We start from the raw sequence: 23969 nt of genomic DNA, 5'->3' as shown, positions 1-23969 counted from the left end.
AAGAGCGCAGAGAGAGAAAGAAAGAGCGCAGAGAGAGAAAGAAAGAGCGCAGAGAGAGAGAGCGCAGAGAGAGAGCGCAGAGAGAAAGAAAGAGCGCAGAGAGAGAGAAATAGCGCAGAGAGAGAGAAAGAGCGCAGAGAGAAAGAAAGAGCGCAGAGAGAGAGAAAGAAAGAGCGCAGAGAGAGAGAGAAAGAGCGCAGAGAGAGAAAGAAAGAAAGAGCGCAGAGAGAGAAAGAAAGAGCGCAGATAGAGAAAGAAAGAAAGAGCGCAGAGAGAGAGAGAGCGCAGAGAGAGAGGAACAAAGAGCGCAGAGAGAGAAAGAAAGAAAGAGCGCAGAGAGAGAGAGAGAGCGCAGAGAGAAAGAGAGCGCAGACAGAGAGAGAGCGCAGAGATAGAGAGAGCGCAGAGAGAGCGAAAGAAAGAGCGCAGAGAGAGAGAAAGAGCGCTAGAGAAAGAAAAAGCGCAGAGAGAGAGAGGAAGAAAGCGCGCAGAGAGAGAACGAAAGAAAGAGCGCAGAGAGAGAAAGAAAGAGCGCAGAGAGAGAGAAAGAGCGCAGAGAGAGAGAAAGAGCGCAGAGAGAGAGAAAGAAAGAGCGCAGAGAGAGAGAAAGAAAGAGCGCAGAGAGAGAAAGAAAGAGCGCAGAGAGAGAAAGAAAGAGCGCAGAGAGAGAAAGAAAGAGCGCAGAGAGAGAGAGCGCAGAGAGAGAGCGCAGAGAGAAAGAAAGAGCGCAGAGAGAGAGAAATAGCGCAGAGAGAGAGAAAGAGCGCAGAGAGAAAGAAAGAGCGCAGAGAGAGAGAAAGAAAGAGCGCAGAGAGAGAGAGAGAAAGAGCGCAGAGAGAGAGAAAGAAAGAGCGCAGAGAGAGAGAAAGAGCGCAGAGAGAGAGAAAGAGCGCAGAGAGAGAGAGAGAGCGCAGAGAGAGAGAAAGAAAGAGCGCCGAGAGAGAAAGAAAGAGCGCAGAGAGAGAGAGCGCAGAGAGAAAGAAAGAGCGCAGAGAGAAAGAAAGAGCACAGAGAGAAAGAAAGAGCGCAGTGAGATAGAGAAATAAAGAGCACAGAGAAAGATAAAGAAAGAGTGCAGAGAGAGAAAGAAAGAGCGCAGAGAGAGAGAGAATGAGCGCAGAGAGAGAGAGAAAGAGCGCAGAGAGAGAGAGAGAAAGAGCGCAGAGAGAGAGAAAGAAAGAGCGCAGAGAGAGAGAGAAAGAAAGAGCGCAGAGAGAGAAAGAAAGAAAGAGCGCAGAGAGAGAAAGAAAGAGCGCAGAGAGAGAGAGAGAGCGCAGAGAGAGAGGAAGAAAGAGATCAGAGAGAGAGAGAAAGAGCGCAGAGAGAGAGAGAAAGAGCGCAGAGAAAAAGAGAGCGCAGACAGAGAGAGAGCGCAGAGAGAGAGAGCGCAGAGAGAGCGAAAGAAAGAGCGCAGAGAGAGAGAGAAAGAGCACTAGAGAAAGAAAAAGCGCAGAGAGAGAGGAAGAAAGAGCGCAGAGAGAGAAAGAAAGAGCGCAGAGAGAGAGAAAGAAAGAGCGCAGAGAGAGAAAGAAAGAGCGCAGAGAGAGAAAGAAAGAGCGCAGAGAGAGAAAGAAAGAGCGCAGAGAGAGAAAGAAAGAGCGTAGAGAGAGAAAGAAAGAGCGCAGAGAGAGAAAGAAAGAGCGCAGAGAGAGAAAGAAAGAGCGCAGAGAGAGAGAGAATGAGCGCAGAGAGAGAGAGAAAGAGCGCAGAGAGAGAGAGAAAGAGCGCAGAGAGAGAGAAAGAAAGAGCGTAGAGAGAGAAAGAAAGAAAGAGCGCAGAGAGAGAAAGAAAGAGCGCAGAGAGAGAGAAATAGCGCAGAGAGAGATACAGAAAGTGCGCAGAGAGAAAGAAAGAGCGCAGAGAGAAAGAAAGAGCGCAGAGAGAGAGAAAGAAAGAGTGCAGAGAGAGAGAAAGAAAGAGCGCAGAGAGAGAGAAAGAGCGCAGAGAGAGAGAAAGAGTGCAGAGAGAGAGAAAGAAAGAGCGCAGAGAGAGAGAAAGAAAGAGCGCAGAGAGAGAAAGAAAGAGCGCAGAGAGAGAAAGAAAGAGCACAGAGAGAGAAAGAAAGAGCGCAGAGAGAGAGCGCAGAGAGAAAGAAAGAGCGCAGAGAGAGAAAGAAAGAGCGCAGAGAGAGAAAGAAAGAAAGAGCGCAGAGAGAGAAAGAAAGAGCGCAGAGAGAGAGAAAGAGCGCAGAGAGAGAGAAAGAGCGCAGAGAGAGAAAGAAAGAGCGCAGAGAGAGAGAAAGAAAGAGCGCAGAGAGAGAGAAAGAAAGAGCGCAGAGAGAGAAAGAAAGAGCACAGAGAGAGAGAAAGAGCGCAGAGAGAGAGAAAGAGCGCAGAGAGAGAGAAAGAGCGCAGAGAGAGAGAAAGAGCGCAGAGAGAGAGAAAGAAAGAGCGCAGAGAGAGAGAAAGAAAGAGCGCAGAGAGAGAGAAAGAAAGAGCGCAGAGAGAGAGAAAGAAAGAGCGCAGAGAGAGAAAGAAAGAAAAAGCGCAGAGAGAGAAAGAATGAGCGCAGAGAGAGAGAAAGAAAGAGCGCAGAGAGAGAAAGAAAGAGCGCAGAGATAGAGAAAGAGCGCAGAGAGAGAGAAAGAGCGCAGAGAGAGAGAAAGAAAGAGCGCAGAGAGAGAGAAAGAAAGAGCGCAGAGAGAGAAAGAAAGAGCGCAGAGAGAGAAAGAAAGAGCGCAGAGAGAGAGCGCAGAGAGAAAGAAAGAGCGCAGAGAGAGAGAAAGAGCGCAGAGAGAGAGAAAGAAAGTGCGCATAGAGAGAAAGAAAGAGCGCAGAGAGAGAGAAAGAGCGCAGAGAGAGAGAAAGAGCGCAGAGAGAGAAAGAAAGAGCGCAGAGAGAGAAAGAAAGAGCGCAGAGAGAGAGCGCAGAGAGAAAGAAAGAGCGCAGAGAGAGAAAGAAAGAGCGCAGAGAGAGAAAGAAAGAAAGAAAGAGCGCAGAGAGAGAAAGAAAGAGCGCAGAGAGAGAGAAAGAGCGCAGAGAGAGAGAAAGAGCGCAGAGAGAGAAAGAAAGAGCGCAGAGAGAGAGAAAGAAAGAGCGCAGAGAGAGAGAAAGAAAGAGCGCAGAGAGAGAAAGAAAGAGCACAGAGAGAGAGAAAGAGCGCAGAGAGAGAGAAAGAGCGCAGAGAGAGAGAAAGAGCGCAGAGAGAGAGAAAGAGCGCAGAGAGAGAGAAAGAGCGCAGAGAGAGAGAAAGAAAGAGCGCAGAGAGAGAGAAAGAAAGAGCGCAGAGAGAGAAAGAAAGAGCGCAGAGAGAGAAAGAAAGAAAAAGCGCAGAGAGAGAAAGAATGAGCGCAGAGAGAGAGAAAGAAAGAGCGCAGAGAGAGAAAGAAAGAGCGCAGAGATAGAGAAAGAGCGCAGAGAGAGAGAAAGAGCGCAGAGAGAGAGAAAGAAAGAGCGCAGAGAGAGAAAGAAAGAGCGCAGAGAGAGAGCGCAGAGAGAAAGAAAGAGCGCAGAGAGAGAAAGAAAGAGCGCAGAGAGAGAAAGAAAGAGCGCAGAGAGAGAAAGAAAGAAAGAGCGCAGAGAGAGAAAGAAAGAGCGCAGAGAGAGAGAAAGAGCGCAGAGAGAGAGAAAGAGCGCAGAGAGAGAGAAAGAGCGCAGAGAGAGAAAGAAAGAGTGCAGAGAGAGAGAAAGAAAGAGCGCAGAGAGAGAAAGAAAGAGCGCAGAGAGAAAGAAAGAGCGCAGAGAGAGAGAAAGAGCACAGAGAGAGAGAAAGAAATTGCGCAGAGAGAAAGAAAGAGCGCAGAGAGAAAGACAGAGCGCAGAGAGAGAAAGAAAAAGCGCAGAGAGAGAGAAAGAAAGAGCGCAGAGAGAGAAAGAAAGAGCGCAGAGAGAGAAAGAAAGAGCGCAGAGAGAGAGAAAGAAAGAGCGCAGAGAGAAAGAAAGAGCGCAGAGAGAGACAAAGATAGAGCGCAGAGAGAGAAAGAAAGAAAGAGCGCAGAGAGAGAAAGAAAAAGCGCAGAGAGAGAGAGCGCAGAGAGAAAGAAAGAGCGCAGAGAGAGAGAAAGAGCGCAGAGAGAGAGAAAGAGCGCAGAGAGAGAGAAAGAAAGAGCGCAGAGAGAGAGAAAGAAAGAGCGCAGAGAGAGAAAGAAAGAGCGCAGAGAGAGAAAGAAAGAGCGCAGAGAGAGAGCGCAGAGAGAAAGAAAGAGCGCAGAGAGAGAGAAAGAGCGCAGAGAGAGAGAAAGAAAGTGCGCATAGAGAGAAAGAAAGAGCGCAGAGAGAGAGAAAGAGCGCAGAGAGAGAGAAAGAGCGCAGAGAGAGAAAGAAAGAGCGCAGAGAGAGAAAGAAAGAGCGCAGAGAGAGAGCGCAGAGAGAAAGAAAGAGCGCAGAGAGAGAAAGAAAGAGCGCAGAGAGAGAAAGAAAGAAAGAAAGAGCGCAGAGAGAGAAAGAAAGAGCGCAGAGAGAGAGAAAGAGCGCAGAGAGAGAGAAAGAGCGCAGAGAGAGAAAGAAAGAGCGCAGAGAGAGAGAAAGAAAGAGCGCAGAGAGAGAGAAAGAAAGAGCGCAGAGAGAGAAAGAAAGAGCACAGAGAGAGAGAAAGAGCGCAGAGAGAGAGAAAGAGCGCAGAGAGAGAGAAAGAGCGCAGAGAGAGAGAAAGAGCGCAGAGAGAGAGAAAGAGCGCAGAGAGAGAGAAAGAAAGAGCGCAGAGAGAGAGAAAGAAAGAGCGCAGAGAGAGAAAGAAAGAGCGCAGAGAGAGAAAGAAAGAAAAAGCGCAGAGAGAGAAAGAATGAGCGCAGAGAGAGAGAAAGAAAGAGCGCAGAGAGAGAAAGAAAGAGCGCAGAGATAGAGAAAGAGCGCAGAGAGAGAGAAAGAGCGCAGAGAGAGAGAAAGAAAGAGCGCAGAGAGAGAAAGAAAGAGCGCAGAGAGAGAGAGCGCAGAGAGAAAGAAAGAGCGCAGAGAGAGAAAGAAAGAGCGCAGAGAGAGAAAGAAAGAGCGCAGAGAGAGAAAGAAAGAAAGAGCGCAGAGAGAGAAAGAAAGAGCGCAGAGAGAGAGAAAGAGCGCAGAGAGAGAGAAAGAGCGCAGAGAGAGAGAAAGAGCGCAGAGAGAGAAAGAAAGAGTGCAGAGAGAGAGAAAGAAAGAGCGCAGAGAGAGAAAGAAAGAGCGCAGAGAGAAAGAAAGAGCGCAGAGAGAGAGAAAGAGCACAGAGAGAGAGAAAGAAATTGCGCAGAGAGAAAGAAAGAGCGCAGAGAGAAAGACAGAGCGCAGAGAGAGAAAGAAAAAGCGCAGAGAGAGAGAAAGAAAGAGCGCAGAGAGAGAAAGAAAGAGCGCAGAGAGAGAAAGAAAGAGCGCAGAGAGAGAGAAAGAAAGAGCGCAGAGAGAAAGAAAGAGCGCAGAGAGAGACAAAGATAGAGCGCAGAGAGAGAAAGAAAGAAAGAGCGCAGAGAGAGAAAGAAAAAGCGCAGAGAGAGAGAGCGCAGAGAGAAAGAAAGAGCGCAGAGAGAGAGAAAGAGCGCAGAGAGAGAGAAAGAAAGAGCGCAGAGAGAGAGAAAGAAAGAGCGCAGAGAGAGAGAAAGAAAGAGCGCAGAGAGAGAAAGAAAGAGCGCAGAGAGAGAAAGAAGGAGCGCAGAGAGAGAGAGAATGAGCGCAGAGAGAGAAAGAGTGCAGAGAGAGAGAAAGAAAGAGCGCAGAGAGAGAGAAAGAAAGAGAGCGCAGAGAGAGAAAGAAAGAAAGAACGCAGAGAGAGAGAGAGAGCGCAGAGAGAGAGGAAGAAAGAGTGCAGAGAGAGAGAGAAAGAGCGCAGAGAGAGAGAGAAAGAGCGCAGAGAGAAAGAGAGCGCAGACAGAGAGAGAGCGCAGAGAGAGAGAGAGCGCAGAGAGAGCGAAAGAAAGAGCGCAGAGAGAGAGAAAGAGCGCTAGAGAAAGAAAAAGCGCAGAGAGAAAGAGGAAGATAGAGCGCAGAGAGAGAAAGAAAGAAAGAGCGCAGAGAGAGAAAGAAAGAGCGCAGATAGAGAAAGAAAGAAAGAGCGCAGAGAGAGAGAGAGCGCAGAGAGAGAGGAACAAAGAGCGCAGAGAGAGAAAGAAAGAAAGAGCGCAGAGAGAGAGAGAGAGCGCAGAGAGAAAGAGAGCGCAGACAGAGAGAGAGCGCAGAGATAGAGAGAGCGCAGAGAGAGCGAAAGAAAGAGCGCAGAGAGAGAGAAAGAGCGCTAGAGAAAGAAAAAGCGCAGAGAGAGAGAGGAAGAAAGCGCGCAGAGAGAGAACGAAAGAAACAGCGCAGAGAGAGAAAGAAAGAGCGCAGAGAGAGAGAAAGAGCGCAGAGAGAGAGAAAGAGCGCAGAGAGAGAGAAAGAAAGAGCGCAGAGAGAGAGAAAGAAAGAGCGCAGAGAGAGAAAGAAAGAGCGCAGAGAGAGAAAGAAAGAGCGCAGAGAGAGAAAGAAAGAGCGCAGAGAGAGAGAGCGCAGAGAGAGAGCGCAGAGAGAAAGAAAGAGCGCAGAGAGAGAGAAATAGCGCAGAGAGAGAGAAAGAGCGCAGAGAGAGAGAGAAAGAGCGCAGAGAAAGAAAGAAAGAAAGAGCGCAGAGAGAGAGAGAAAGAAAGAGCACAGAGAGAGAGAGAAAGAGCGCAGAGAGAGAAAGAAAGAAAGAGCGCAGAGAGAGAAAGAAAGAGCGCAGATAGAGAAAGAAAGAAAGAGCGCAGAGAGAGAGAGAGCGCAGAGAGAGAGGAACAAAGAGCGCAGAGAGAGAAAGAAAGAAAGAGCGCAGAGAGAGAGCGCAAAGAGAAAGAGAGCGCAGACAGAGAGAGAGCGCAGAGATAGAGAGAGCGCAGAGAGAGCGAAAGAAAGAGCGCAGAGAGAGAGAAAGAGCGCTAGAGAAAGAAAAAGCGCAGAGAGAGAGAGGAAGAAAGCGCGCAGAGAGAGAACGAAAGAAAGAGCGCAGAGAGAGAAAGAAAGAGCGCAGAGAGAGAGAAAGAGCGCAGAGAGAGAGAAAGAGCGCAGAGAGAGAGAAAGAAAGAGCGCAGAGAGAGAAAGAAAGAGCGCAGGGAGAGAGCGCAGAGAGAAAGAAAGAGCGCAGAGAGAGAAAGAAAGAGCGCAGAGAGAGAAAGAAAGAAAGAGCGCAGAGAGAGAAAGAAAGAGCGCAGAGAGAGAGAAAGAGCGCAGAGAGAGAGAAAGAGCGCAGAGAGAGAGAAAGAGCGCAGAGAGAGAAAGAAAGAGTGCAGAGAGAGAGAAAGAAAGAGCGCAGAGAGAGAAAGAAAGAGCGCAGAGAGAAAGAAAGAGCGCAGAGAGAGAGAAAGAGCACAGAGAGAGAGAAAGAAATTGCGCAGAGAGAAAGAAAGAGCGCAGAGAGAAAGACAGAGCGCAGAGAGAGAAAGAAAAAGCGCAGAGAGAGAGAAAGAAAGAGCGCAGAGAGAGAAAGAAAGAGCGCAGAGAGAGAAAGAAAGAGCGCAGAGAGAGAGAAAGAAAGAGCGCAGAGAGAAAGAAAGAGCGCAGAGAGAGACAAAGATAGAGCGCAGAGAGAGAAAGAAAGAAAGAGCGCAGAGAGAGAAAGAAAAAGCGCAGAGAGAGAGAGCGCAGAGAGAAAGAAAGAGCGCAGAGAGAGAGAAAGAGCGCAGAGAGAGAGAAAGAAAGAGCGCAGAGAGAGAGAAAGAAAGTGTGCAGAGAGAAAGAAAGAGCGCAGAGAGAAAGAAAGAGCGCAGAGAGAGAAAGTAAGAGCGCAGAGAGAGAGAAAGAAAGAGCGCAGAGAGAGAAAGAAAGAGCGCAGAGAGAGAAAGAAAGAGCGCAGAGAGAGAAAGAAAGAGCGCAGAGAGAGAGAAAGAAAGAGCGCAGAGAGAGAGAAAGAAAGTGCGCAGAGAGAGAGAGAGAAAGAGCGCAGAGAGAGAAAGAAAGAGCGCAGAGAGAGAGCGCAGAGAAAGAAAGAGCGCAGAGAGAGAGAGCGCAGAGAGAGAGAAAGAAAGTGTGCAGAGAGAAAGAAAGAGCGCAGAGAGAAAGAGCGCAGAGAGAGAGAAAGTAAGAGCGCAGAGAGAGAGAAAGAAAGAGCGCAGAGAGAGAAAGAAAGAGCGCAGAGAGAGAGAGAATGAGCGCAGAGAGAGAGAGAATGAGCGCAGAGAGAGAGAAAGAAAGAGCGCAGAGAGAGAGAGGAAGAAAGAGCGCAGAGAGAGAAAGAAAGAAAGAGCGCAGAGAGAGAAAGAAAGAGCGCAGAAAGAGAAAGAAAGAGCGCAGAGAGAGAGAAAGAGCGCAGAGAGAGAGAAAGAGTGCAGAGAGAGAGAAAGAAAGAGCACAGAGAGAGAAAGAAAGAGCGCAGAGAGAGAAAGAAAGAGCGCAGAGAGAGAAAGAAAGAGCGCAGAGAGAGAGAAAGAAAGAGCGCAGAGAGAGAGAAAGAAAGAGCGCAGAGAGAGAGAGAGAAAGAGCGCAGAGAGAGAAAGAAAGAGCGCAGAGAGAGAGCGCAGAGAGAGAGAGCGCAGAGAGAGAAAGAGTGCAGAGGGAGAGAAAGAAAGTGTGCAGAGAGAAAGAAAGAGCGCAGAGAGAAAGAGCGCAGAGAGAGAGAAAGTAAGAGCGCAGAGAGAGAGAAAGAAAGAGCGCAGAGAGAGAAAGAAAGAGCGCAGAGAGAGAGAGAATGAGCGCAGAGAGAGAGAAAGAAAGAGCGCAGAGAGAGAGGAAGAAAGAGCGCAGAGAGAGAAAGAAAGAAAGAGCGCAGAGAGAGAAAGAAAGAGCGCAGAGAGAGAAAGAAAGAGCGCAGAGAGAGAGAAAGAGCGCAGAGAGAGAGAAAGAGCGCAGAGAGAGAGAAAGAAAGAGCGCAGAGAGAGAGAAAGGAAGAGCGCAGAGAGAGAAAGAAAGAGCGCAGAGAGAGAAAGAAAGAGTGCAGAGAGAGAGAGCGCAGAGAGCGAGAGCGCAGAGAGAAAGAAAGAGCGCAGAGAGAGAGAAAGAAAGAGCACAGAGATAGAGAAAGAAAAAGCGCAGAGAGACAAAGAGCGCAGAGAGAGAGAAAGAAAGAGCGCAGAGAGAGAAAGAAAGAGCGCAGAGAGAGAAAGAAATAGCGCAGAGAGAGAAAGAAATAGCGCAGAGAGAGAAAGAAAGAGCGCAGAGAGTGAGAGAGAAAGAGCGCAGAGAGAAAGAAAAGGCGCAGAGAGAGAGAGAAAGAAAGATTGCATAGAGAGAAAGAAAGAGCGCAGAGAGAGAAAGAAAGAGCGCAGAGAGAGAGAAAGAAAGAGCGCAGAGAGAGAGAAAGAAAGAGCACAGAGAGAGAGAGAAAGAGCGCAGAGAGAGAGAAAGAAAGAGCGCAGAGAGAGAGAGAGGAAGAAAGAGCGCAGAGAGAGAAAGAAAGAAAGAGCGCAGAGAGAGAAAGAAAGAGCGCAGAGAGAGAAAGAAAGAGCGCAGAGAGAGAGAAAGAGCGCAGAAAGAGAGAAAGAGTGCAGAGAGAGAGTAAGAAAGAGCGCAGAGAGAGAAAGAAAGAGCACAGAGAGAGAAAGAAAGAGCGCAGAGAGAGAAAGAAAGAGCGCAGAGAGAGAGAAAGAAAGAGCGCAGAGAGAGAGAAAGAAAGAGCGCAGAGAGAGAGAGAGAAAGAGCGCAGAGAGAGAAAGAAAGAGCGCAGAGAGAGAGCGCAGAGAGAGAGAGCGCAGAGAGAGAAAGAGTGCAGAGAGAGAGAAAGTAAGAGCGCAGAGAGAGAGAAAGAAAGAGCGCAGAGAGAGAAAGAAAGAGCGCAGAGAGAAAGAGCGCAGAGAGAGAGAAAGTAAGAGCGCAGAGAGAGAGAAAGAAAGAGCGCAGAGAGAGAAAGAAAGAGCGCAGAGAGAGAGAGAATGAGCGCAGAGAGAGAGAAAGAAAGAGCGCAGAGAGAGAGAGGAAGAAAGAGCGCAGAGAGAGAAAGAAAGAAAGAGCGCAGAGAGAGAAAGAAAGAGCGCAGAGAGAGAAAGAAAGAGCGCAGAGAGAGAGAAAGAGCGCAGAGAGAGAGAAAGAGCGCAGAGAGAGAGAAAGAAAGAGCGCAGAGAGAGAGAAAGGAAGAGAGCAGAGAGAGAAAGAAAGAGTGCAGAGAGAGAGAGAGCGCAGAGAGAGAGCGCAGAGAGAAAGAAAGAGCGCAGAGAGAGAGAAAGAAAGAGCACAGAGATAGAGAAAGAAAAAGCGCAGAGAGACAAAGAGCGCAGAGAGAGAGAAAGAAAGAGCGCAGAGAGAGAAAGAAAGAGCGCAGAGAGAGAAAGAAAGAGCGCAGAGAGAGAGAAAGAAAGAGCGCAGAGAGAGAGAAAGAAAGAGCACAGAGAGAGAGAGAAAGAGCGCAGAGAGAGAGAAAGAAAGAGCGCAGAGAGAGAGAGGAAGAAAGAGCGCAGAGAGAGAAAGAAAGAGCGCAGAGAGAGAAAGAAAGAGCGCAGAGAGAGAAAGAAAGAGCGCAGAGAGAGAGCGCAGAGAGAGAGAAAGAGCGCAGAGAGAGAGAAAGAAAGAGCGCAGAGAGAGAGAAAGGAAGAGCGCAGAGAGAGAGAAAGGAAGAGTGCAGAGAGAGAAAGAAAGAGTGCAGAGAGAGAGAGAGAGCGCAGAGAGAGAGAAAGAGCGCAGAGAGAGAAAGAAAGAGCGCAGAGAGAGAGAGAATGAGCGCAGAGAGAGAGAAAGAAAGAGCGCAGAGAGAGAGAGGAAGAAAGAGCGCAGAGAGAAAGAAAGAGCGCAGAGAGAGAAAGAAAGAGCGCAGAGAGAGAGAGAATGAGCGCAGAGAGAGAGAAAGAAAGAGCGCAGAGAGAGAGAAAGGAAGAGTGCAGAGAGAGAAAGAAAGAGTGCAGAGAGAGAGAGAGCGCAGAGAGAGAGTGCAGAGAGAAAGAAAGAGCGCAGAGAGAGAGAAAGAGTGCAGAGAGAGAAAGAAAGAGCGCAGAGAGAGAGAGAATGAGCGCAGAGAGAGAGAAAGAAAGAGCGCAGAGAGAGAGAGGAAGAAAGAGCGCAGAGAGAAAGAAAGAGCGCAGAGAGAGAAAGAAAGAGCGCAGAGAGAGAGAGAATGAGCGCAGAGAGAGAGAAAGAAAGAGCGCAGAGAGAGAGAGGAAGAAAGAGCGCAGAGAGAGAAAGAAAGAGCGCTGAGAGAGAAAGAAAGAGCGCAGAGAGAGAAAGAAAGAGCGCAGAGAGAGAGAAAGAGCGCAGAGAGAGAGAAAGAGTGCAGAGAGAGAGAAAGAAAGAGCGCAGAGAGAGAAAGAAAGAGCGCAGAGAGAGAAAGAAAGAGCGCAGAGAGAGAGAGAGAAAGAGCGCAGAGAGAAAGAAAGGGCGCAGAGAGAGAGAGAAAGAAAGAGCACAGAGAGAGAAAGAAAGAGCGCAGAGAGAGAAAGAAAGAGTGCAGAGAGAGAGAAAGAAAGAGCGCAGAGAGAGAGAGAAAGAGCGCAGAGAGAGAAAGAAAGAGCGCAGAGAGAGCGCAGAGAAAGAGAGCGCAGAGAGAAAGAAAGAGCGCAGAGAGAGAAAGAGCGAAGAGAGAGAGAAAGAAAGTGTGCAGAGAGAAAGAAAGAGCGCAGAGAGAAAGAGCGCAGAGAGAGAAAGTAAGAGCGCAGAGAGAGAGAAAGAAAGAGCGCAGAGAGAGAAAGAAAGAGCGCAGAGAGAGAAAGAAAGAGCGCAGAGAGAGAAAGAAAGAGCGCAGAGAGAGAGAAAGAAAGAGCGCAGAGAGAGAGAAAGAAAGAGCGCAGAGAGAGAGAGAGAAAGAGCGCAGAGAGAGAAAGAAAGAGCGCAGAGAGAGAGCGCAGAGAAAGAAAGAGCGCAGAGAGAGAAAGAGCGCAGAGAGAGAGAAAGAAAGTGTGCAGAGAGAAAGAAAGAGCGCAGAGAGAAAGAGCGCAGAGAGAGAGAAAGTAAGAGCGCAGAGAGAGAGAAAGAAAGAGCGCAGAGAGAGAAAGAAAGAGCGCAGAGAGAGAGAGAATGAGCGCAGAGAGAGAGAGAATGAGCGCAGAGAGAGAGAAAGAAAGAGCGCAGAGAGAGAGAGGAAGAAAGAGCGCAGAGAGAGAAAGAAAGAAAGAGCGCAGAGAGAGAAAGAAAGAGCGCAGAGAGAGAAAGAAAGAGCGCAGAGAGAGAGAAAGAGCGCAGAGAGAGAGAAAGAGTGCAGAGAGAGAGAAAGAAAGAGCGCAGAGAGAGAAAGAAAGAGCGCAGAGAGAGAAAGAAAGAGCGCAGAGAGAGAAAGAAAGAGCGCAGAGAGAGAGAAAGAAAGAGCGCAGAGAGAGAGAAAGAACGAGCGCAGAGAGAGAGAGAGAAAGAGCGCAGAGAGAGAAAGAAAGAGCGCAGAGAGAGAGCGCAGAGAGAGAGAGCGCAGAGAGAGAAAGAGTGCAGAGGGAGAGAAAGAAAGTGTGCAGAGAGAAAGAAAGAGCGCAGAGAGAAAGAGCGCAGAGAGAGAGAAAGTAAGAGCGCAGAGAGAGAGAAAGAAAGAGCGCAGAGAGAGAAAGAAAGAGCGCAGAGAGAGAGAGACTGAGCGCAGAGAGAGAGAAAGAAAGAGCGCAGAGAGAGAGGAAGAAAGAGCGCAGAGAGAGAAAGAAAGAAAGAGCGCAGAGAGAGAAAGAAAGAGCGCAGAGAGAGAAAGAAAGAGCGCAGAGAGAGAGAGAGAAAGAGCACAGAGAGAAAGAAAGAGCGCAGAGAGAGAAAGAAAGAGTGCAGAGAGAGAGAGCGCAGAGAGAGAGAGCGCAGAGAGAAAGAAAGAGCGCAGAGAGAGAGAAAGAAAGAGCACAGAGATAGAGAAAGAAAAAGCGCAGAGAGACAAAGAGCGCAGAGAGAGAGAAAGAAAGAGCGCAGAGAGAGAAAGAAAGAGCGCAGAGAGAGAAAGAAAGAGCGCAGAGAGAGAGAAAGAAAGAGCGCAGAGAGAGAGAAAGAAAGAGCACAGAGAGAGAGAGAAAGAGCGCAGAGAGAGAGAAAGAAAGAGCGCAGAGAGAGAGAGGAAGAAAGAGCGCAGAGAGAGAAAGAAAGAAAGAGCGCAGAGAGAGAAAGAAAGAGCGCAGAGAGAGAAAGAAAGAGCGCAGAGAGAGAGCGCAGAGAGAGAGAAAGAGCGCAGAGAGAGAGAAAGAAAGAGCGCAGAGAGAGAGAAAGGAAGAGCGCAGAGAGAGAGAAAGGAAGAGTGCAGAGAGAGAGAGAGAGCGCAGAGAGAGAGAAAGAGCGCAGAGAGAGAAAGAAAGAGCGCAGAGAGAGAGAGAATGAGCGCAGAGAGAGAGAAAGAAAGAGCGCAGAGAGAGAGAGGAAGAAAGAGCGCAGAGAGAAAGAAAGAGCGCAGAGAGAGAAAGAAAGAGCGCAGAGAGAGAGAGAATGAGCGCAGAGAGAGAGAAAGAAAGAGCGCAGAGAGAGAGAAAGGAAGAGTGCAGAGAGAGAAAGAAAGAGTGCAGAGAGAGAGAGAGCGCAGAGAGAGAGTGCAGAGAGAAAGAAAGAGCGCAGAGAGAGAGAAAGAGCGCAGAGAGAGAAAGAAAGAGCGCAGAGAGAGAGAGAATGAGCGCAGAGAGAGAGAAAGAAAGAGCGCAGAGAGAGAGAGGAAGAAAGAGCGCAGAGAGAAAGAAAGAGCGCAGAGAGAGAAAGAAAGAGCGCAGAGAGAGAGAGAATGAGCGCAGAGAGAGAGAAAGAAAGAGCGCAGAGAGAGAGAGGAAGAAAGAGCGCAGAGAGAGAAAGAAAGAGCGCTGAGAGAGAAAGAAAGAGCGCAGAGAGAGAAAGAAAGAGCGCAGAGAGAGAGAAAGAGCGCAGAGAGAGAGAAAGAGTGCAGAGAGAGAGAAAGAAAGAGCGCAGAGAGAGAAAGAAAGAGCGCAGAGAGAGAAAGAAAGAGCGCAGAGAGAGAGAGAGAAAGAGCGCAGAGAGAAAGAAAGGGCGCAGAGAGAGAGAGAAAGAAAGAGCGCAGAGAGAGAAAGAAAGAGCGCAGAGAGAGAAAGAAAGAGCGCAGAGAGAGAGAAAGAAAGAGCGCAGAGAGAGAGAGAAAGAGCGCAGAGAGAGAAAGAAAGAGCGCAGAGAGAGAGCGCAGAGAAAGAGAGCGCAGAGAGAAAGAAAGAGCGCAGAGAGAGAAAGAAAGAGCGCAGAGAGAGAGAAAGAGCGCAGAGAGAGAGAAAGAGTGCAGAGAGAGAGAAAGAAAGAGCGCAGAGAGAGAAAGAAAGAGCGCAGAGAGAGAAAGAAAGAGCGCAGAGAGAGAAAGAAAGAGCGCAGAGAGAGAGAAAGAAAGAGCGCAGAGAGAGAGAAAGAAAGAGCGCAGAGAGAGAGAGAGAAAGAGCGCAGAGAGAGAAAGAAAGAGCGCAGAGAGAGAGCGCAGAGAGAGAGAGCGCAGAGAGAGAAAGAGTGCAGAGGGAGAGAAAGAAAGTGTGCAGAGAGAAAGAAAGAGCGCAGAGAGAAAGAGCGCAGAGAGAGAGAAAGTAAGAGCGCAGAGAGAGAGAAAGAAAGAGCGCAGAGAGAGAAAGAAAGAGCGCAGAGAGAGAGAGACTGAGCGCAGAGAGAGAGAAAGAAAGAGCGCAGAGAGAGAGGAAGAAAGAGCGCAGAGAGAGAAAGAAAGAAAGAGCGCAGAGAGAGAAAGAAAGAGCGCAGAATGAGAAAGAAAGAGCGCAGAGAGAGAGAAAGAGCGCAGAGAGAGAGAAACAGCGCAGAGAGAGAGAAAGAAAGAGCGCAGAGAGAGAGAAAGGAAGAGCGCAGAGAGAGAAAGAAAGAGCGCAGAGAGAGAAAGAAAGAGTGCAGAGAGAGAGAGCGCAGAGAGAGAGAGCGCAGAGAGAAAGAAAGAGCGCAGAGAGAGAGAAAGAAAGAGCACAGAGATAGAGAAAGAAAAAGCGCAGAGAGACAAAGAGCGCAGAGAGAGAGAAAGAAAGAGCGCAGAGAGAGAAAGAAAGAGCGCAGAGAGAGAAAGAAAGAGCGCAGAGAGAGAGAAAGAAAGAGCGCAGAGAGAGAGAAAGAAAGAGCACAGAGAGAGAGAGAAAGAGCGCAGAGAGAGAGAAAGAAAGAGCGCAGAGAGAGAGAGGAAGAAAGAGCGCAGAGAGAGAAAGAAAGAAAGAGCGCAGAGAGAGAAAGAAAGAGCGCAGAGAGAGAAAGAAAGAGCGCAGAGAGAGAGCGCAGAGAGAGAGAAAGAGCGCAGAGAGAGAGAAAGAAAGAGCGCAGAGAGAGAAAGAAAGAAAGAGCGCAGAGAGAGAAAGAAAGAGCGCAGAGAGAGAAAGAAAGAGCGCAGAGAGAGAGAAAGAGCGCAGAGAGAGAGAAAGAGTGCAGAGAGAGAGAAAGAAAGAGCGCAGAGAGAGAAAGAAAGAGCGCAGAGAGAGAAAGAAAGAGCGCAGAGAGAGAAAGAAAGAGCGCAGAGAGAGAGAAAGAAAGAGCGCAGAGAGAGAGAAAGAAAGAGCGCAGAGAGAGAGAGAGAAAGAGCGCAGAGAGAGAAAGAAAGAGCGCAGAGAGAGAGCGCAGAGAGAGAGAGCGCAGAGAGAGAAAGAGTGCAGAGGGAGAGAAAGAAAGTGTGCAGAGAGAAAGAAAGAGCGCAGAGAGAAAGAGCGCAGAGAGAGAGAAAGTAAGAGCGCAGAGAGAGAGAAAGAAAGAGCGCAGAGAGAGAAAGAAAGAGCGCAGAGAGAGAGAGACTGAGCGCAGAGAGAGAGAAAGAAAGAGCGCAGAGAGAGAGGAAGAAAGAGCGCAGAGAGAGAAAGAAAGAAAGAGCGCAGAGAGAGAAAGAAAGAGCGCAGAGAGAGAAAGAAAGAGCGCAGAGAGAGAGAAAGAGCGCAGAGAGAGAGAAACAGCGCAGAGAGAGAGAAAGAAAGAGCGCAGAGAGAGAGAAAGGAAGAGCGCAGAGAGAGAAAGAAAGAGCGCAGAGAGAGAAAGAAAGAGTGCAGAGAGAGAGAGCGCAGAGAGAGAGAGCGCAGAGAGAAAGAAAGAGCGCAGAGAGAGAGAAAGAAAGAGCACAGAGATAGAGAAAGAAAAAGCGCAGAGAGACAAAGAGCGCAGAGAGAGAGAAAGAAAGAGCGCAGAGAGAGAAAGAAAGAGCGCAGAGAGAGAAAGAAAGAGCGCAGAGAGAGAGAAAGAAAGAGCGCAGAGAGAGAGAAAGAAAGAGCACAGAGAGAGAGAGAAAGAGCGCAGAGAGAGAGAAAGAAAGAGCGCAGAGAGAGAGAGGAAGAAAGAGCGCAGAGAGAGAAAGAAAGAAAGAGCGCAGAGAGAGAAAGAAAGAGCGCAGAGAGAGAAAGAAAGAGCGCAGAGAGAGAGCGCAGAGAGAGAGAAAGAGCGCAGAGAGAGAGAAAGAAGAGCGCAGAGAGAGAGAAAGGAAGAGCGCAGAGAGAGAGAAAGGAAGAGTGCAGAGAGAGAGAGAGAGCGCAGAGAGAGAGAAAGAGCGCAGAGAGAGAAAGAAAGAGCGCAGAGAGAGAGAGAATGAGCGCAGAGAGAGAGAAAGAAAGAGCGCAGAGAGAGAGAGGAAGAAAGAGCGCAGAGAGAAAGAAAGAGCGCAGAGAGAGAAAGAAAGAGCGCAGAGAGAGAGAGAATGAGCGCAGAGAGAGAGAAAGAAAGAGCGCAGAGAGAGAGAAAGGAAGAGTGCAGAGAGAGAAAGAAAGAGTGCAGAGAGAGAGAGAGCGCAGAGAGAGAGTGCAGAGAGAAAGAAAGAGCGCAGAGAGAGAGAAAGAGCGCCGAGAGAGAAAGAAAGAGCGCAGAGAGAGAGAGAATGAGCGCAGAGAGAGAGAAAGAAAGAGCGCAGAGAGAGAGAGGAAGAAAGAGCGCAGAGAGAAAGAAAGAGCGCCGAGAGAGAAAGAAAGAGCGCAGAGAGAGAGAGAATGAGCGCAGAGAGAGAGAAAGAAAGAGCGCAGAGAGAGAGAGGAAGAAAGAGCGCAGAGAGAGAAAGAAAGAGCGCTGAGAGAGAAAGAAAGAGCGCAGAGAGAGAAAGAAAGAGCGCAGAGAGAGAGAAAGAGCGCAGAGAGAGAGAAAGAGTGCAGAGAGAGAGAAAGAAAGAGCGCAGAGAGAGAAAGAAAGAGCGCAGAGAGAGAAAGAAAGAGCGCAGAGAGAGAGAGAGAAAGAGCGCAGAGAGAAAGAAAGGGCGCAGAGAGAGAGAGAAAGAAAGAGCGCAGAGTGAGAAAGAAAGAGCGCAGAGAGAGAAAGAAAGAGCGCAGAGAGAGAGAAAGAAAGAGCGCAGAGAGAGAGAGAAAGAGCGCAGAGAGAGAAAGAAAGAGCGCAGAGAGAGAGCGCAGAGAAAGAGAGCGCAGAGAGAAAGAAAGAGCGCAGAGAGAGAAAGAGCGAAGAGAGAGAGAAAGAAAGTGTGCAGAGAGAAAGAAAGAGCGCAGAGAGAAAGAGCGCAGAGAGAGAAAGTAAGAGCGCAGAGAGAGAGAAAGAAAGAGCGCAGAGAGAGAAAGAAAGAGCGCAGAGAGAGAAAGAAAGAGCGCAGAGAGAGAAAGAAAGAGCGCAGAGAGAGAGAAAGAAAGAGCGCAGAGAGAGAGAAAGAAAGAGCGCAGAGAGAGAGAGAGAAAGAGCGCAGAGAGAGAAAGAAAGAGCGCAGAGAGAGAAAGAAAGAGCGCAGAGAGAGAAAGAAAGAGCGCAGAGAGAGAGAAAGAAAGAGCGCAGAGAGAGAGAAAGAAAGAGCGCAGAGAGAGAGAGAGAAAGAGCGCAGAGAGAGAAAGAAAGAGCGCAGAGAGAGAGCGCAGAGAAAGAAAGAGCGCAGAGAGAGAAAGAGCGCAGAGAGAGAGAAAGAAAGTGTGCAGAGAGAAAGAAAGAGCGCAGAGAGAAAGAGCGCAGAGAGAGAGAAAGTAAGAGCGCAGAGAGAGAGAAAGAAAGAGCGCAGAGAGAGAAAGAAAGAGCGCAGAGAGAGAGAGAATGAGCGCAGAGAGAGAGAGAATGAGCGCAGAGAGAGAGAAAGAAAGAGCGCAGAGAGAGAGAGGAAGAAAGAGCGCAGAGAGAGAAAGAAAGAAAGAGCGCAGAGAGAGAAAGAAAGAGCGCATAGAGAGAAAGAAAGAGCGCAGAGAGAGAGAAAGAGCGCAGAGAGAGAGAAAGAGTGCAGAGAGAGAGAAAGAAAGAGCGCAGAGAGAGAAAGAAAGAGCGCAGAGAGAGAAAGAAAGAGCGCAGAGAGAGAAAGAAAGAGCGCAGAGAGAGAGAAAGAAAGAGCGCAGAGAGAGAGAAAGAAAGAGCGCAGAGAGAGAGAGAGAAAGAGCGCAGAGAGAGAAAGAAAGAAAGAGCGCAGAGAGAGAAAGAAAGAGCGCAGAGAGAGAAAGAAAGAGCGCAGAGAGAGAGAAAGAGCGCAGAGAGAGAGAAACAGCGCAGAGAGAGAGAAAGAAAGAGCGCAGAGAGAGAGAAAGGAAGAGCGCAGAGAGAGAAAGAAAGAGCGCAGAGAGAGAAAGAAAGAGTGCAGAGAGAGAGAGCGCAGAGAGAGAGAGCGCAGAGAGAAAGAAAGAGCGCAGAGAGAGAGAAAGAAAGAGCACAGAGATAGAGAAAGAAAAAGCGCAGAGAGACAAAGAGCGCAGAGAGAGAGAAAGAAAGAGCGCAGAGAGAGAAAGAAAGAGCGCAGAGAGAGAAAGAAAGAGCGCAGAGAGAGAGAAAGAAAGAGCGCAGAGAGAGAGAAAGAAAGAGCACAGAGAGAGAGAGAAAGAGCGCAGAGAGAGAGAAAGAAAGAGCGCAGAGAGAGAGAGGAAGAAAGAGCGCAGAGAGAGAAAGAAAGAAAGAGCGCAGAGAGAGAAAGAAAGAGCGCAGAGAGAGAAAGAAAGAGCGCAGAGAGAGAGCGCAGAGAGAGAGAAAGAGCGCAGAGAGAGAGAAAGAAGAGCGCAGAGAGAGAGAAAGGAAGAGCGCAGAGAGAGAGAAAGGAAGAGTGCAGAGAGAGAGAGAGAGCGCAGAGAGAGAGAAAGAGCGCAGAGAGAGAAAGAAAGAGCGCAGAGAGAGAGAGAATGAGCGCAGAGAGAGAGAAAGAAAGAGCGCAGAGAGAGAGAGGAAGAAAGAGCGCAGAGAGAAAGAAAGAGCGCAGAGAGAGAAAGAAAGAGCGCAGAGAGAGAGAGAATGAGCGCAGAGAGAGAGAAAGAAAGAGCGCAGAGAGAGAGAAAGGAAGAGTGCAGAGAGAGAAAGAAAGAGTGCAGAGAGAGAGAGAGCGCAGAGAGAGAGTGCAGAGAGAAAGAAAGAGCGCAGAGAGAGAGAAAGAGCGCCGAGAGAGAAAGAAAGAGCGCAGAGAGAGAGAGAATGAGCGCAGAGAGAGAGAAAGAAAGAGCGCAGAGAGAGAGAGGAAGAAAGAGCGCAGAGAGAAAGAAAGAGCGCCGAGAGAGAAAGAAAGAGCGCAGAGAGAGAGAGAATGAGCGCAGAGAGAGAGAAAGAAAGAGCGCAGAGAGAGAGAGGAAGAAAGAGCGCAGAGAGAGAAAGAAAGAGCGCTGAGAGAGAAAGAAAGAGCGCAGAGAGAGAAAGAAAGAGCGCAGAGAGAGAGAAAGAGCGCAGAGAGAGAGAAAGAGTGCAGAGAGAGAGAAAGAAAGAGCGCAGAGAGAGAAAGAAAGAGCGCAGAGAGAGAAAGAAAGAGCGCAGAGAGAGAGAGAGAAAGAGCGCAGAGAGAAAGAAAGGGCGCAGAGAGAGAGAGAAAGAAAGAGCGCAGAGTGAGAAAGAAAGAGCGCAGAGAGAGAAAGAAAGAGCGCAGAGAGAGAGAAAGAAAGAGCGCAGAGAGAGAGAGAAAGAGCGCAGAGAGAGAAAGAAAGAGCGCAGAGAGAGAGCGCAGAGAAAGAGAGCGCAGAGAGAAAGAAAGAGCGCAGAGAGAGAAAGAGCGAAGAGAGAGAGAAAGAAAGTGTGCAGAGAGAAAGAAAGAGCGCAGAGAGAAAGAGCGCAGAGAGAGAAAGTAAGAGCGCAGAGAGAGAGAAAGAAAGAGCGCAGAGAGAGAAAGAAAGAGCGCAGAGAGAGAAAGAAAGAGCGCAGAGAGAGAAAGAAAGAGCGCAGAGAGAGAGAAAGAAAGAGCGCAGAGAGAGAGAAAGAAAGAGCGCAGAGAGAGAGAGAGAAAGAGCGCAGAGAGAGAAAGAAAGAGCGCAGAGAGAGAAAGAAAGAGCGCAGAGAGAGAAAGAAAGAGCGCAGAGAGAGAGAAAGAAAGAGCGCAGAGAGAGAGAAAGAAAGAGCGCAGAGAGAGAGAGAGAAAGAGCGCAGAGAGAGAAAGAAAGAGCGCAGAGAGAGAGCGCAGAGAAAGAAAGAGCGCAGAGAGAGAAAGAGCGCAGAGAGAGAGAAAGAAAGTGTGCAGAGAGAAAGAAAGAGCGCAGAGAGAAAGAGCGCAGAGAGAGAGAAAGTAAGAGCGCAGAGAGAGAGAAAGAAAGAGCGCAGAGAGAGAAAGAAAGAGCGCAGAGAGAGAGAGAATGAGCGCAGAGAGAGAGAGAATGAGCGCAGAGAGAGAGAAAGAAAGAGCGCAGAGAGAGAGAGGAAGAAAGAGCGCAGAGAGAGAAAGAAAGAAAGAGCGCAGAGAGAGAAAGAAAGAGCGCATAGAGAGAAAGAAAGAGCGCAGAGAGAGAGAAAGAGCGCAGAGAGAGAGAAAGAGTGCAGAGAGAGAGAAAGAAAGAGCGCAGAGAGAGAAAGAAAGAGCGCAGAGAGAGAAAGAAAGAGCGCAGAGAGAGAAAGAAAGAGCGCAGAGAGAGAGAAAGAAAGAGCGCAGAGAGAGAGAAAGAAAGAGCGCAGAGAGAGAGAGAGAAAGAGCGCAGAGAGAGAAAGAAAGAGCGCAGAGAGAGAGCGCAGAGAGAGAGAGCGCAGAGAGAGAAAGAGTGCAGAGGGAGAGAAAGAAAGTGTGCAGAGAGAAAGAAAGAGCGCAGAGAGAAAGAGCGCAGAGAGAGAGAAAGTAAGAGCGCAGAGAGAGAGAAAGAAAGAGCGCAGAGAGAGAAAGAAAGAGCGCAGAGAGAGAGAGAATGAGCGCAGAGAGAGAGAAAGAAAGAGCGCAGAGAGAGAGGAAGAAAGAGCGCAGAGAGAGAAAGAAAGAAAGAGCGCAGAGAGAGAAAGAAAGAGCGCAGAGAGAGAAAGAAAGAGCGCAGAGAGAGAGAAAGAGCGCAGAGAGAGAGAAACAGCGCAGAGAGAGAGAAAGAAAGAGCGCAGAGAGAGAGAAAGGAAGAGCGCAGAGAGAGAAAGAAAGAGCGCAGAGAGAGAAAGAAAGAGTGCAATGAGAGAGAGCGCAGAGAGAGAGAGCGCAGAGAGAAAGAAAGAGCGCAGAGAGAGAGAAAGAAAGAGCACAGAGATAGAGAAAGAAAAAGCGCAGAGAGACAAAGAGCGCAGAGAGAGAGAAAGAAAGAGCGCAGAGAGAGAAAGAAAGAGCGCAGAGAGAGAAAGAAATAGCGCAGAGAGAGAAAGAAATAGCGCAGAGAGAGAAAGAAAGAGCGCAGAGAGTGAGAGAGAAAGAGCGCAGAGAGAAAGAAAAGGCGCAGAGAGAGAGAGAAAGAAAGATTGCATAGAGAGAAAGAAAGAGCGCAGAGAGAGAAAGAAAGAGCGCAGAGAGAGAGAAAGAAAGAGCGCAGAGAGAGAGAAAGAAAGAGCACAGAGAGAGAGAGAAAGAGCGCAGAGAGAGAGAAAGAAAGAGCGCAGAGAGAGAGAGGAAGAAAGAGCGCAGAGAGAGAAAGAAAGAAAGAGCGCAGAGAGAGAAAGAAAGAGCGCAGAGAGAGAAAGAAAGAGCGCAGAGAGAGAGCGCAGAGAGAGAGAAAGAGCGCAGAGAGAGAGAAAGAAAGAGCGCAGAGAGAGAGAAAGGAAGAGCGCAGAGAGAGAGAAAGAAAGAGTGCAGAGAGAGAGAGAGCGCAGAGAGAGAGTGCAGAGAGAAAGAAAGAGCGCAGAGAGAGAGAAAGAGTGCAGAGAGAGAGAAAGAAAGAGCGCAGAGAGAGAGAAAGGAAAAGCGCAGAGAGAGACAAAGAGCGCAGAGAGAGAGAAAGAAAGAGCGCAGAGAGAGAAAGAAATCGCGCAGAGAGAGAAAGAAAGAGCGCAGAGAGTGAGAGAGAAAGAGCGCAGAGAGAAAGAAAGGGCGCAGAGAGAGAGAGAAAGAAAGAGCGCAGAGAGAGAAAGAAAGAGCGCAGAGAGAGAAAGAAAGAGCGCAGAGAGAGAGAAAGAAAGAGCGCAGAGAGAGAGAGAAAGAGCGCAGAGAGAGAAAGAAAGAGCGCAGAGAGAGAGAGCGCAGAGAGAGAAAGAAAGAGCGCAGAGAGAGAAAGAAAGAGCGCAGAGAGAGAAAGAAAGAGCGCAGAGAGAGAGAAAGAGCACAGAGAGAGAGAAAGAAAGAGCGCAGAGAGAGAGAAAGGAAGTGCGCAGAGAGAGAAAGAAAGAGCGCAGAGAGAGAAAGAAAGAGCGCAGAGAGAGAAAGAAAGAGCGCAGAGAGAGAGAAAGAAAGATCGCAGAGAGAGAGAAAGAAAGAGCACAGAGAGAGAGAGAAAGAGCGCAGAGAGAAAGAAAGAAAGAGCGCAGAGAGAGAAAGAATGAGCTCAGAGAGAGAGAGAATGAGCGCAGAGAGAGAGAGAATGAGCGCAGAGAGAGAGAAAGAAAGAGCGCAGAGAGAGAAAGAAAGAAAGAGCGCAGAGAGAGAAAGAAAGAGCGCAGAGAGAGAAAGAAAGAGCGCAGAGAGAGAGAAAGAGCGCAGAGAGAGAGAAAGAGCGCAGAGAGAGAGAAAGAGCGCAGAGAGAGAGAAAGAAAGAGCGCAGAGAGAGAGAAAGAAAGAGCGCAGAGAGAGAGAGGAAGAAAGAGCGCAGAGAGAGAAAGAAAGAGCGCAGAGAGAGAAAGAAAGAGCGCAGAGAGAGAAAGAGCGCAGAGAGAGAGAAAGAAAGTGTGCAGAGAGAAAGAATGAGCGCAGAGAGAAAGAGCGCAGAGAGAGAGAAAGTAAGAGCGCAGAGAGAGAGAAAGAAAGAGCGCAGAGAGAGAAAGAAAGAGCGCAGAGAGAGAAAGAAAGAGCGCAGAGAGAGAGAAAGAAAGAGCGCAGAGAGAGAGAGGAAGAAAGAGCGCAGAGAGAGAAAGAAAGAAAGAGCGCAGAGAGAGAAAGAAAGAGCGCAGAGAGAGAAAGAAAGAGCGCAGAGAGAGAGAAAGAGCGCAGAGAAAGGAAGAGTGCAGAGAGAGAAAGGAAGAGTGCAGAGAGAGAAAGAAAGAGTGCAGAGAAAGAAAGAGTGCAGAGAGAGAGAGAGCGCAGAGAGAGAGAGCGCAGAGAGAAAGAAAGAGCGCAGAGAGAGAGAAAGAAAGAGCGCAGAGAGAGAAAGAAAGAGCGCAGAGAGAGAGAAAGAAAGAGCGCAGAGAGAGAAAGAAAGAGCGCAGAGAGAGAAAGAAATAGCGCAGAGAGAGAAAGAAATAGCACAGAGAGAGAAAGAAAGAGCGCAGAGAGTGAGAGAGAAAGAGCGCAGAGAGAAAGAAAAGGCGCAGAGAGAGAGAGAAAGAAAGATTGCATAGAGAGAAAGAAAGAGCGCAGAGAGAGAAAGAAAGAGCGCAGAGAGAGAAAGAAAGAGCGCAGAGAGAGAGAAAGAAAGAGCACAGAGAGAGAGAGAAAGAGCGCAGAGAGAGAGAAAGAAAGAGCGCAGAGAGAGAGAGGAAGAAAGAGCGCAGAGAGAGAAAGAAAGAAAGAGCGCAGAGAGAGAAAGAAAGAGCGCAGAGAGAGAAAGAAAGAGCGCAGAGAGAGAGCGCAGAGAGAGAGAAAGAGCGCAGAGAGAGAGAAAGAAAGAGCGCAGAGAGAGAGAAAGGAAGAGCGCAGAGAGAGAGAAAGGAAGAGCGCAGAGAGAGAAAGAAAGAGTGCAGAGAGAGAAAGAAAGAGTGCAGAGAGAGAAAGAAAGAGTGCAGAGAGAGAGAGAGCGCAGAGAGAGAGTGCAGAGAGAAAGAAAGAGCGCAGAGAGAGAGAAAGAGTGCAGAGAGAGAGAAAGAAAGAGCGCAGAGAGAGAGAAAGGAAAAGCGCAGAGAGAGACAAAGAGCGCAGAGAGAGAGAAAGAAAGAGCGCAGAGAGAGAAAGAAATCGCGCAGAGAGAGAAAGAAAGAGCGCAGAGAGTGAGAGAGAAAGAGCGCAGAGAGAAAGAAAGGGCGCAGAGAGAGAGAGAAAGAAAGAGCGCAGAGAGAGAAAGAAAGAGCGCAGAGAGAGAAAGAAAGAGCGCAGAGAGAGAGAAAGAAAGAGCGCAGAGAGAGAGAGAAAGAGCGCAGAGAGAGAAAGAAAGAGCGCAGAGAGAGAGAGCGCAGAGAGAGAAAGAAAGAGCGCAGAGAGAGAAAGAAAGAGCGCAGAGAGAGAAAGAAAGA

The sequence above is a fragment of the Ascaphus truei genome, unplaced genomic scaffold (assembly GCF_040206685.1).
Source record: "Ascaphus truei isolate aAscTru1 unplaced genomic scaffold, aAscTru1.hap1 HAP1_SCAFFOLD_228, whole genome shotgun sequence".
In the NCBI taxonomy this organism is placed as follows: Eukaryota; Metazoa; Chordata; class Amphibia; order Anura; family Ascaphidae; genus Ascaphus; species Ascaphus truei.
The sequence above is the reverse complement of the archived record's forward strand: the minus strand, read 5'-3'. Positions refer to the sequence as shown.